We start from the raw sequence: 14,004 nt of genomic DNA on the forward strand, positions 1-14,004 counted from the left end.
TGTGAGAAACAGAATGTGAAAAAATAATCCATGAATCCACATGGTAGGATTTGTAAAGAATTTATTCGTAAATCAGGGTGGAAAATAAGTATTTGGTCAATAACAAAAATACAACTCAATACTTTGTAACATAACCTTTGTTGGCAATAACAGAGGTCAAACGTTTACTATAGGTCTTTACCAGGTTTGCACACACAGTAGCTGGTATTTTGGCCCATTCCTCCATGCAGATCTTCTCGAGAGCAGTGATGTTTTGGGGCTGTCGCCGAGCAACACGGACTTTCAACTCCCGCCACAGATTTTCTGTGGGGTTGAGGTCTGGAGACTGGCTAGGCCACTCCAGGACTTCCAAATGCTTCTTACGGAGCCACTCCTTTGTTGCCCGGGCGGTGTGTTTTGGATCATTGTCATGTTGGAAGACCCAGCCTCGTTTCATCTTCAAAGTTCTCACTGATGGAAGGAGGTTTTGGCTCAAAATCTCACGATACATGGCCCCATTCATTCTGTCCTTAACACGGATCAGTCGTCCTGTCCCCTTGGCAGAAAAACAGCCCCATAGCGTGATGTTTCCACCCCCATGCTTCACAGTAGGTATGGTGTTCTTGGGATGCAACTCAGTATTCTTCTTCCTCCAAACACGACAAGTTGAGTTTATACCAAAAAGTTCTACTTTGGTTCCATCTGACCACATGACATTCTCCCAATCCTCTGCTGTATCATCCATGTGCTCTCTGGCAAACTTCAGACGGGCCTGGACATGCACTGGCTTCAGCAGCGGAACACGTCTGGCACTGCGGGATTTGATTCCCTGCCGTTGTAGTGTGTTACTGATGGTGACCTTTGTTACTTTGGTCCCAGTTCTCTGCAGGTCATTCACCAGGTCCCCCCGTGTGGTTCTGGGATCTTTGCTCACCGTTCTCATGATCATTTTGACCCCACGGGATGAGATCTTGCGTGGAGCCCCAGATCGTGGGAGATTATCAGTGGTCTTGTATGTCTTCCATTTTCTGATGATTGCTCCCACAGTTGATTTTTTCACACCAAGCTGCTTGCCTATTGTAGATTCACTCTTCCCAGTCTGGTGCAGGTCTACAATACTTTTCCTGGTGTCCTTCGAAAGCTCTTTGGTCTTGGCCATGGCGGAGTTTGGAGTCTGACTGTTTGAGGCTGTGGACAGGTGTCTTTTATACAGATGATGAGTTCAAACAGGTGCCATTCATACAGGTAACGAGTGGGGGACAGAAAAGCTTCTTACAGAAGACGTTACAGGTCTGTGAGAGCCAGAGATTTTCCATGTTTGAGGTGACCAAATACTTATTTTCCACCCTGATTTACGAATAAATTCTTTACAAATCCTACCATGTGGATTCATGGATTTTTTTTTCACATTCTGTCTCTCACAGTTGAAGTGTACCTCTGGTGCAAATTACTGACCTCTGTCATCATTTTAAGTGGGGGAACTTGCACAATCGGTGGCTGACTAAATACTTTTTTGCCCCACTGTATGTTGCATGAAAGAATTCATGAAAAAATGTAAAATGATGCAGGTACTTACAGAGCGCTGTATGTGCTCTGACACATACAGGGCAGAACACTCTTTTTTTTCTGTTTATGAGAAAATAGAAAATTTGAATAATTTATGAGCATGATTTATTGTGTCATATTTGATATGTCATCTATCTATGGCACTTCATTGGTCACAGCATTTTTTTTTTGTCTTACAGGCAAAAAAAGAAATATTAGCAGAATTGATTTTTTTCTTTTTTCTTTTTTTTTTTTTTTTGCCTTGTGGCAAAATTAATATCAAGAGAATTGGTTGTAGACTTAAAAATAAGAATATCCCATTTTTTATTTCAAATATTTCCTAAGATGGCACAATCTTATTAAAAAAATGGAAAATATGAACTTTTATGCATTTATTTATTGGTCACAGAACATCTTCCTATTGTAATTTATTCATGAGTCACAGTTGAGGATGAAACAGGGTCACTACTGTATCTGTCCACTGCCAGCAGAGGGTGAAAGACGTGTCCAAGCACCAGTTTGTTTCAGTAAAGTATTGATGAAATTTAGGAAGAAATCTTAAAAACAGGAAATATTTATCAAGTTATCATTTATCAACTGTCGAATAAGCTTCAGGTAAATGCTACTGTGAAGCATAGCAGTTTGAATTTCTGTTAGCTAATTAAACCAAACTACAGCTAGCTACTAGCTACCACCAGCCACTGAACGTGACCAACTATGCTTTCTGTGACAGCCTTTGTTCTTATAATGATGCAACTAATATCTCTATGTTACTTCTTTAAATGATAGGATCTTTTATTTTACATCTGTCATTAACATAAGCTTCCTATTTTTAATTTTTAATAGAAGCGGACAGTAGGTCACTTGCTGCCTGTGTATGTTGCCTTCTTGTGCTCTTAAAAACTGAAGGAAGAGAGATAGAGTGGTTATTAACAAGTGAGAAAGTGGAAAAGGGAGCTTTCTAGCAGCACAGAGGTACCATCCCATAACTTCTCTGCACATAGGCCTGTCTGAAAAGTCCCATTGATCAGCTCAGAGTCTCTTGTTCAGCACTAACCGCTATCCCTCATCCCAAACTGTCACAAAGCCATCAAGATCAAATCCCGCTTCTACATGGCAGGCCTGAGAGTGCGTTTCCCTCTGATACCATACAACCCCAATAGACAGGGGAGCAATAGAAAGAGCCCAGTGGAAAACTAGAACTGCTGCCACATCTTTGGCAACCATTACTGACTTTTTTTGTGACATGGTTTTTGATATGTCACCTTCTGATCTGATGCGGGTTTCTGCTGGTCTCGCCTCAAGGGGTCGGGGGGTAGGCTGCGCTTGCAGAAAAGTCGGCGAGAAAACGAGCACTTTGCATTCAATTGCTCCCCGTTTGGTAGTTCTTTCCCCGCCGCTTGTGAGGAAGAGAGCAGACAAACAGATATCCAGAGGAGCTTTCTCTCCTTTTTCATCCCCGTTGTCAAGTTAATTTACAGCAGAGTCTTCCTGGATGCAGGATGCCATGTGAGTTATTGATTATTTTCCTCCTGCTCTCAGAGCCATCATCCTGAGCCTTGATGGAACAATGAGGGAGGGTTGGGCCCCAGAGGAGTGGTATGTACATCTCTGTACACACCACTTTACACTTGTAGTCAGTGTCGGGAACATACAGCAGAATTCAATTTACACTGCTTTTAGACAAATGTAAACATACCACATGCAATGCACAAGTGCAAATCTCAGTGGTCTAAGGTCATCTGACGCAGACAAGCAGGAATCTGATATGACTTCAACTAAAGAATGTGTAAATTACAAAGGAAAAGACATGTTTTATGAAAAGTAAATTCGCAAAACAATAGCTGTGAAAACACTTTTGGTTTGACAGTTCTTACTGGACTGTAATTTGATGACAGCGATGTGATTGCATTGAAACCGGCATCCACGCATGGAGAAAATGACACATTCATATCTGTATAGAATGACTGCCTTGTTCATTTAGAAATGAGTAAATGAATTCTTTTTCTGGAGAATGTTAAATTGAGAGGGTATCACGGGAACAAATGAGGCTAAGTTTCTGGAGGAAAGTGAGGAGGTGTGACCTGGTGGAGCTCTGTCAGAAAGTCAAAAAGCCTCCTTGACTCAACTAATCCCTTTGCCTATGAAGTACTCCCTCCTGTGATTAACTGTCTAATGAACATGCACAAAGACAGCAATGAAATAGGTCAGAATAATGCTTCTTAGGCAGTTTGATAAGGCTCCTGATCCTTATCCTCTGATGTTGTGAACATTCAAAATTCTTCCACCCGTCCGGTGAAGCCAAACATTTAACCAAAAGATCATCCACGCATCCATAATAAAAAAAAGAAAACACTTACATCACTTTAAGTCCATGGTGCTGTACTTTAAGTTGACTTTCTACTTGAAAATTGCTAAAGGAATTCTAGTTTTAAGCATCTATTGTCTATTAAATGATCTTTTTTTTCAGATTACAACATGGTTTAGTTTGCGCCATGGTTGTATACTGTATAGCATTTCTCTTCTCAGTCTGTGGTTGACAAAAGTGTTTGCTAACCGTTGGCTTAATCGGTTTTATACTGTGTCATCAAAAGAAAATCAAACAGAGGGATTGGTGCTTTTGATGTGAACAGATTAAACCATCAAAGATTTTAATTGTTCCTAAAACGCTTTCAGATCTTTAGTATTCCCTTTGCTGAGACCGTCTTCCATCTGTCTCCCAAACGTTGCACCATGAAGGGAAGGGGGATGCAACCACATGCTGGCATACACACAGGACAAATGTAAGGCTCCAATAATTATGATCTACTCATTCATCAGAGAGTAAAGTTCTCCTACTGATATAAATATATCAACTATTAATTGGCTGTTAAGCTAAAGATCAGATGACAAACACATCGTCTTTGATTAATTCTCGTCACATTAGCACAGGAGCATCATTAAGAACAAATTCCAAATATGAATCAATTACCTGTAACCAGGGTTCGTGTTGCATTTAAGGACCTTAGCTGATAGATATGGTAGGGTCTGCAGCATAAATATGGGCATGTATATATGTATACATATGTGTTTTTATACGCATTTGTAAATTCGTGGATATATGGATTTCTTGTAATCTGTTTCACCTGGAAGACAAAATATAGCAGCAGACTGAAACAAGAAACCATCACAAATCCAACATTTCCATCACATTTCCATTCTTTGTAAAATTACTGCTCTTCTAATGACTATGTCTTCCTATATCCTATTCTTCTTAACCATTTTAAGCACCAAAAGCTCGCTACCTTGACAAACCAACTTGTAATGGATGCAAACTGGCATTATATATATATATATATATATATATATATATATATATATATATATTTTTTTTTTTTTACCAGCATTTAAAAAAAAGTTCTATACTTGGAATAAATTTTGACGAACCTGAACTTCAAATGAAGAAGACGATAACACTTTAAAATCCTTTATTCATGATTTGCTGCATAATTAGCACACAGATTAACACAGATACCCAGTTTTGACACTATGTTCAAACAGTTCTGAACATATGGGTATTTTCTACATTTTGAAGTCGTGACATTCTTAGCCTAACTACAGCGCTGGCCTGACCATGAACACACCACAGATGAATGTTTTGACATTTCTGTTCATACACAAGTTAAACAAGATGCACCGTGTGAATTATTCAGCCTTAGATGTGTTGGTGGGTGAGATTGTTTTTTTAAACCCACCCTCTTCTAAACCTGAAGCACATTCTGATTCTAGCTCTTACTTATAGAAAAGCTGAACTCAGCTGTACATGCTTATACACTCAGCTTTTTCAACAATCACTTTTAGATGCCTGCAGTAGTGCACTAATTTTAGTCATTTTTGTGCTGAAACCAGGCTTCTGATTGGGTTATGGGTTATGGTTATATTACATTAACTGACTGCTGAGATCTAAAATGTTATTTAAACCACACAAATTATGAAAACTACATTTATTTAAAAATTTATATATAATGATTCATTTTTTATGGCACACTGTGATAAGACATATACCCGAAACCTGCAGACTTTTAACTTATTGAGTAAAAATTAAAATGACAGCATAGCTGCAAAGCTAGAGTTCTACTGCCAACAAAAGTTCACAAATAGAAAAAAAAAAACCCTGAAACATTTACTTATAGCAATACATTTTGCTTTCAATTGTGAGGTGCACAAAAACTTTACTAATAACTCTGCTTTTTACCATTTTTTCCACTTTTCCAAATAAACCAGATGAATCTAAATGTTTGTTTACAACCTGTTGAATAATTAGTCCCACTGAACTTGTTTTTTTCCCCAACACAATCAAGAACAACAAGTTGTAACGGTTTACCATAAACGTACATACCTGAAATTGATACTGATCTGAAGAGCCAATGAGGACTCTTCCTGTAGTTTAAAAAAATATCACTATGACTGTGATGTCTGCTACCCTTTCCCACTTCTATACAAGAGCCAAATTGGGGCAATTAGGAACGTAAAAGTTGCTGTAGTGGTAGAAGTGCCAAAACTTTGTGCTGGCAGTAATCTTGGCTTCACAGTGGGTCTTGGCCTCGGCTTCAACCTCTGTCTTTTATCTTCCCTTTGTCGGCGTAGCAGCGTTGAAACAGAGATTCTGCGCGTCTCCTCCCTCCTCTGGTGTGACTCCACAAAGATGATTGCCTTCTAGTAACAAGCCTCTGCCCCACATCACCGCTACCATCACCACTGTACCTCACCCCACCTCTCTCCCCCTTTCTCCTTCTTCCTTGTTCCCTAGCTCTATGCTTAGCAAACATCAAAGGGACCTATCATACCCCAATGGTTTAAATCTTTTAACAGGGAATAACAGCCGGAGTACATCCAGACCCCTCGCGTCCCACAGTCATGTCACCATGTGTTCCCGCAATGATCGCCAGGGGAGAGGCTCTGGCCGGGTGGAGATCTTTTTTGGTGGTGCGTGTTCTCTCTGCAGGACCGTGAGGGGGGCCCCAGCACTGTGATCAGGGGCCAGGCCGAATTCTGTTTGAAATGTGAATGGGCTAATTTTCATCAGCCTCCCTTGTGCTAGGGGAGGTCCCAGGTGCCACAGCATGCCAAGGGTCATCATTAGAGGACGGCTGCCTTCAAAAAAAGCAAAAAGCAAAAAAAAAAAATTATATATATATATATATATATATATATATATATATATATATATATATATATATATATATATATATATATATATATAGGCAGCATCTTGTGGCAGCGCTTCTGTTTCATTCTTTTAAGATTTCATTGTTAAATTCATAAACATTAATTAATAATAACAAAATGTATACAGCCCACATGCTGCCGGCTCCCACATCTTCAGTTTTTCTTTATCACATTTTCTTTCTTTCTTTTTATTTCACTCGCTGTTTTTTCCTTTGCTGGAGTATAAACAAATAAAATAGTGACTGAAAATGTGGAGACGACCTAGCTCGAGATATGGGGGGAGGTTCATTTCTGATTTGAAATTCAGACGGATTCTATGATCAAAGGAGGCTCAATATCTCTCAGCTGTTCAAAGGGACTTGTATAAAACAAATGTGATGTGACCAAGTGTTGAGGAGCACTCATTAAGAGCTAAAGCAGATAATGACAGGTAAGACGAGGAGATGGCGCCATGCTCTAATTCTCTCCCCCCACTGAACAGGCATTTGTTTGCTTTTGCGTGTGTTTTTTTGTGTCTTCCTCGCGCCTGCGTTTTTGTTGCTTTTGATATTGATTAGGGAGGGAATAGGAGAAGAGGTACACGAGGGTTTCAGACACCGCTATCCTGCTCCCTTTTGTCAGAGACAGCCCTTGAGTTCTTGCTGTTGTTCTCTGCCATGCACCAGCGCGGGGAGTTTGGGTTGCTTTGCACACAAAGTCACAAGGAGCTAAACGCCTCCCTTTAGGGTCTGCGGGGTATAAACCACCCCATTGTTTTCTCTTTTGTGTTGTTAGGAGAAGTGAGTGAATGTGAATTTTACGCCCACCTTGTCAAGGCTCCCTATAATAAAAAAGCAACTTTATGCATTTACAACTAGAAGAAAAATACATCAATCTAATGAACCAACTCGATTTATTCTGGAGAGAACGCGAGTCTCAAGTGCTCGACAATGATACATGCACTTGATGTTCTCAGCTGTAAATCTACACTGATAGAGAAACAACCAAAATGCAAAAACAAAATTATATCATTGAGCAGTATGGTTGATAGTTGGCCTTTTTCTCAAACAAGTCTTTTGCCTCTGCCTTTCTGTTTTCAGGTCCTGACCTTCAGCAAGCACACGGCTCCAAATGAGCTGGGTCAGTTTTGCAGTCTTTTTGTGCTTGGAGGAGCCATGAAATATTCAGGCTTAGTGCCTCCCTGAGACCAGGCTGGTGGCTGTGGCTTTGTTAGCATGCCTCACCCCGCACTCCTGTCCAGTGTCCACTCTGCACCTTGAACCGAGGTCCTCAGGGGGTGAATTCAGGAGTCTACTCCCTCCAAAAAGAATGTCCCTTTTTCTGCTCATCTTCTCGGTTTTCCCTTCCCTACTCAATGGGAATTTGCTCTGCCGTCATGCAATACCTCCCACCTCATTGCTTGATACTAGCATATCTGCTGTATGGCTATTTCCAGCAGGTAAGGGTGCGGGATATAGCTCTACGTGGACTTTGTCAATTCATGACCAATGGCGAGGTCCTGCATTATACACTAAGCTGAGCAGGAGAGCAGGTTTGTTTTATTCACAACCTTGTGGATTCAAACAGATTGCTCAGACTGGGGAATTGAAGCAGATACTATCATACAGGTCCAAGACATGGAGAGAGAACAGGTAGGAATAAGCTATGTATAAAAGCACTGGTAAGCTTCAGCCTCAGGCAAAGCTACATGGGCTACAATGTTACCCTCCCCAAAGCCACAATCAATTCTTGGCTTCACGGTATCCAAATGTTTATTTTTGCACAGCCCAAGTATAATGACAAGTCGTTCTGAGATACAATTGTACCCTTGGCTCGCGTTGGTGCTACAGACGCTGCAGTTAGGTTTACCTTGGTTTGGGATGAGTTCAGAGCTGATCAAATCTAAACAAGTTCTAAACACTGACACTTTGAGTCTTCGCTGTTCATTACAAATGGAGGAATGTGGAGGATTCTCATGGTTTCTTTAGCCTATTGTAGAACTGAACATACAAATCGCACTCCCAATTTGAACCATTCAAATCACTCCAGACTGCAAATCCCGCACATCTGAGCTAACAGCTGCAACATATTACTGCTCTATCCCCACCTCTATAAAATAATACCCCATCACATCCAAATATATTATCGCCTAATTCAAATTCATAACAATGATGGCTTTCAAGCATCATCTATGTAATCCTAGAATAATTTGCCCATATGTCTGTTCATATCCACAGTCATAAATAACTGTTACGTGACAAAATCCTCTGTAAAAGGGCAGGATGTGTGTGTCAGTGTCGCTGTGGTATGTCCGTCCTTCGTGATATATAAACCCGGCTATCTGCTCCATCTAGCCTGACATGCTCTTAATCCAGCCTGACGAAGGGATGCGCTCTGACGGTTAGCGAGGGCTTCACTGAGGCGGTGATCTGCACTGCGACCCCAAATCCCACCTCCACCTCAATCTTTCCCACAGCCTCAGACGCACTACATCCATAAGTATTCCATTAACCCCGGTCTGAAGAGCTGAACACGGATAAATCCGTGTGTCTGTTTGTGTCTTTGATCTGTTAATTTATCATACCTGGACAAATGGGACCGAAATCTACCTGTACAACCAGCTTTTTAGTTTTTACATTATTGCTGCCAGGTCCTCATAAGCCTGTTGTAAACAAGAACTGAGATCCCTATTAAAGTGTTCACTGGCTGTGGATGTACGCCCTTACATCTTTCCTTCTTTACTGCAGGGCCATGTAGGCCCTTTGCAAGCTGCAGTTTCTTGCAAAACAACACAGGTTATGATGCTCTGGGTGGGGGGTGTTCACCTACTTGGAACCATCATTACCTTAGGGGTCAAAGGAATTTATTACAAACACCACAGTGTATTAAATGTGTATTAAATATGTACATGCTACTAAATACAGTAGAGCATAATTATTAAAAAATGGTTTTGCATTCCATTTACTCTGTGAACTTTTAGCGCATCCTAAACGTAATATTTACACAATCCTAACCCTGACTTTTACCTTTTATTAAGACACAGCACATATTCAACAGAGTTTAACTGCAATAAAAGTAGATTTGGGGGAGAAAAAAAATCTTCAGTTTGACAAGCTTTCCCCTCTTAAAAAGGCTGCTATTGTGGTATTTTTCAGAAGCACACAAACACACACAAACAACAACAAAAACACTTTTTGGACAATCATGCATTTCCCTAACCCTATTCACTGCATGTTTGCCACAATGCATCTCTAAATCCAGCAGATTCTCCCAGAGGATCAGACTGCCAGGAACTGATGTGCAGCAATACTCTGCGCACGCAGCAGGGGGCAGTATGTGACTTGAAAACATCCGCTAAGGAAGCCGGCGCTTTGACAGGGCCGCGTGCGCGCTCCAAAAAAATTAAATGAAAATTTTAAGTCAAATCGATGTTATTCTCTATAAAAGCAGTCCTTACAGCACATATGAGCAACGCTTCCACAAGCCGTGTATACTGCGTGTGAATTTAACAGCCTCTAAATAATCATACGGCTCTCAATGAGGCTCCATACATGCACTCCTTTCAAAAGAAGCGTAGCATCTCAGCAGGATTAGTGGCTGCAGTTATAGATATTGTTCTGTTTCAGGCTCTACTGTAAGTAAGAAGTCAGTTTTTAGAACATATGGACCCCACATAGATGCAGATAAATGTGCAATTAATGATATATATATCTATATCTATATAGATATATATATATATATATACACACACATTTAATCTACAACTTTTATATTATAAAATATACGGCTGCGGGGGCCTAACCGGTGCATCCAAGAAATACCTTTAACGTCACATTGTACGCTTAAAGTATGACACAAAATGCTTTTTATGGGCGTTTATATTTAAATATACATATTCAGCCAATTTACTCCGTATGCTCTCACACACACTTTGTGCCGCATGAATGATTTAAGAGAAAAAACAAATGATGAACGGCACTAAACATCCGTTTCCATTTAAAATGCAGGTGGGCATGACCACGGCGCTGACACGCGCACCGGTCTATGAAGAGAGTCAATTAGGAGCGGCTGCAGATTATTTGTTAATTAAATAGGGGCTACCTTAACCACATAGGTACAGCAGCTCACACCTCACAGTGCAACACTAACAGCTGCCAGGCCTTGTTCTGCCGAGAGAGAGGGGGCTGTTCATTAAGCAGCGCTATCTCTCCTGGGCTTGTCCACCTGCCTTGATCACGTTTGCATTAATAATGCATCGCCGAGTGCAGTAATACAACCATTACATTCGCTGCTCTTCTCAGCCTCTCGCTGGCAGCTCTGCCACCACAACATGGGGGGAAAATTGTAATCTTTTTCTCCTCTATCCGGGGCTTCTCTTGTATTGCCACCCCAAAAGAACACATTTCTGCTGTATACACACACCAAAATGGCTTTACCCTTTCTCTTTTGGGTTCACTACACTTTGAAAACAATACAGTAGGCACGGCTTCCGCCAGATGAAAGTTGACCATTTGGAGTCTGAAGGATGTTCATTCCTCCCTGGTTCCTTATCTGGTGTGGTAGGCCTATATATATTGAAGCAACTAAAGAACAAAAGTGTTTGTTTGTCAGTGAGAGAGAAGCGCCGACTGATGGGATTCTCAGCCGCAGACATGCCTTTCAAGGTGACCATGAATTTTAATGGTAGCAGCACTTGTTTGGGAAGATTCTCTTCAATTATTGGACTTGCCTGATAGGAATAGATTGGGGAGATTTGCATAGATTTCAAACACCTGTAATTAAATCTAAATGCGGTATGGCCTCTCTCAAACAGCAGGCTTTACATCCAAGAGGACCCAAAACTGGGGGGAAAAGACACCATTTCCAGGGATCACTTTCTTGTTAAAATTCACAGAATAATTGTCTTTGTATAGGAGAACAGTATATCCAAACAGTCAATAGGAGAAATTGAACCAGTTGCGGAGCAGGCATGACTGCTTGCTGGGTGGGTAAATATTACTTATTATTTTCTAATGTAACACTCCTAAGCCCGAGCTCAGATTTCCATTTGGAAGCAAACATTAAGGAGATTCAGGAGCCATCCAAATGGCCAAGTAATTAATGTTACCACGCACGCCCAAGATATTAGAATGTTAACAGTGTTGGAGCCATGTGATTCAGAATACAGAGTGAGGGCTTTATTACTGCGGCCCAGACAGGGGGTGACATCCCTCCTAATTGGGGACATCAGAGTTCCTGCTGCTGCGTCTTATCCTCAGTTCAGATCGCTTCTTTTTTTTTTTAATTTATTCACTTTCCCTTCTCCCCCTTTTCTTTTCCTTCTCTCTTTCTCTCTCTCTCTCTCTCTCGCTCCTTATCGCTGGGATCTGCTCTCATTAGCAGTCGGCTACACTCCCCCCCCCCTCGTTTGCATTTCAAGTGGCGGCACTGTGCAGGAGCAGCCCCACGTTACCGTCAGGCAGAGAGAAATGGGGAGGGGGGAGCTAGAGCCGGAGCCATCGCACGCAGTTGATGCTTCATCACGGCGCCGCATCTCGACATCTGGGGCCGTCTTTTTTCCCATGAGCACCAGTGTGTCATTAACAGGATTAATCTAGGCCCTAATTTCCTAATGATCGCTGTTTTAATGTATGTGAACGAGTGCAGTCTCTTGACTCATTACCGCCAATTTGCCTGAGACACACATAATCAGACTCTCTAACAACCCACCAACATTTATTTTTGCTAATATGATTTTTTTTCCCTTCCACTGTGGATAGAGCAAACACAGTTTAGTTCTGGCTGAGTGGATTCCCAATCAGTGCTTACTATACGCTTTACCGACACTGAATGACATGCAAATGAGCAAAATCTCATTTATCTCTTGTTCTGTGGCCTACTATTACTGTATCAAGTCAAACAGTTAGTCTGTTGCCTTGCATTATGAAGTGCATCAGATCCTGACAAAAAGTATTTTTTATGACTTTCTTCAGTAAAGTTAGTGTCAACAAAACTTGCGAGCAGACACACTGCCTGTAGTATGAGTTTCAACTCACCATATGTAGTGGTTGAAAAGTAGTAAGCCCACTTAAACATTAACATCAAGGGTAACATTGACTTGGGAAATGGTCCGGGGGTGCAGGGGGGTTGTGGCTAGTGGTACAGCACCATCCTATAAACACACAGATGTATTCAAGCCCCGGGGCAGCTGCAGGGCAGACCTGTGAAACCTGGCCATGGTGTCCTGGTTTAAGGGAAAAGTCTCAAGGATCTTCACCCAAGAGGATCCTCTGTGGCTTCTGTGACAGTTGACCTTTAACCCCCCCTAGGCCTCCATGGTGACTGAAGAAAAAAAAACAGTGGTTCAAGTTGATTCTTTGCAGGTCAGCGGCCCCTCTGTGATTCCAATGGCTCAACAGAAAGTGAGGATAACAACATGTTTAACATTGAAGTCTGAGATATATAATGCTGTCTGCAAGTGTTAGTTTTGAGTGTTTCTACACTGAGATACAGGAAAATTAGGAATGCATTAAAAGGCTTCACAAAACAGGTTGAAGTGTAAGTGTGATGTTATAGATCTATGTGGGGCATTAGCTACAGTTAAATACACAGCCAAGTTTAATAACTTCCTGAAAACAAAAAGCATTGCATGTATCTCAGGTGACATTGAAGAACCTAAGGACAACATTTCTATATGAACATTACCCAGGTAATTCTAAAGAGGTTCTATTCTTACTACTGAGGTTAAATTTCATCTCAGCATCAGGTTTTTGTTGTCTTGTAACCATAATTTGCAACCACAAGTGGAAAAAGTTTAACTTTATTTGTCTAAATGCAAATTTGTAATGCACTTAAATGAAACAGAGGTGAAAATACTCACTATGAACAGGCACTTTCACAGAGATATGGTATTACTGTTATTGCTGATCCATGTTAATGTTAAATGATGGCTGTTTTCTTGGTCCAACCTTGTAGCTACTTGAGACTGTTGCCCTGTCTGTCTTTTATTATATAATATACATCTTATATTATCTATTAATTTTTCTGGCACTCTTTGTTTTAGGAATCTTCCACACTCTGGCTTGTGGTGCCCTGACACCAGCAGTTTAATGCTTAATTAATCACAGCTAGGACAGCTAACATGAATCACTTTAAGCTTAAGAAAATAACTTTTGGTAGCAAATAATTCAAAACACTCAGAAATATATTAATCACTAACCTCCAGTTTTGGATGCCATCTTTGACGTCATCTCAAATGCAGTAAAGATGGCAGATTTGTTTATTTTCTTGAAATGGCACTTTTCTCAATCAGGC

The sequence above is a fragment of the Aulonocara sp. 'chitande type north' Nkhata Bay genome, linkage group LG23 (assembly GCF_057382095.1).
Source record: "Aulonocara sp. 'chitande type north' Nkhata Bay isolate Kocher_YH1m ecotype deep benthic linkage group LG23, A_spYH_male_GT1.1, whole genome shotgun sequence".
NCBI classification, from domain to species: domain Eukaryota; kingdom Metazoa; phylum Chordata; class Actinopteri; order Cichliformes; family Cichlidae; genus Aulonocara; species Aulonocara sp. 'chitande type north' Nkhata Bay.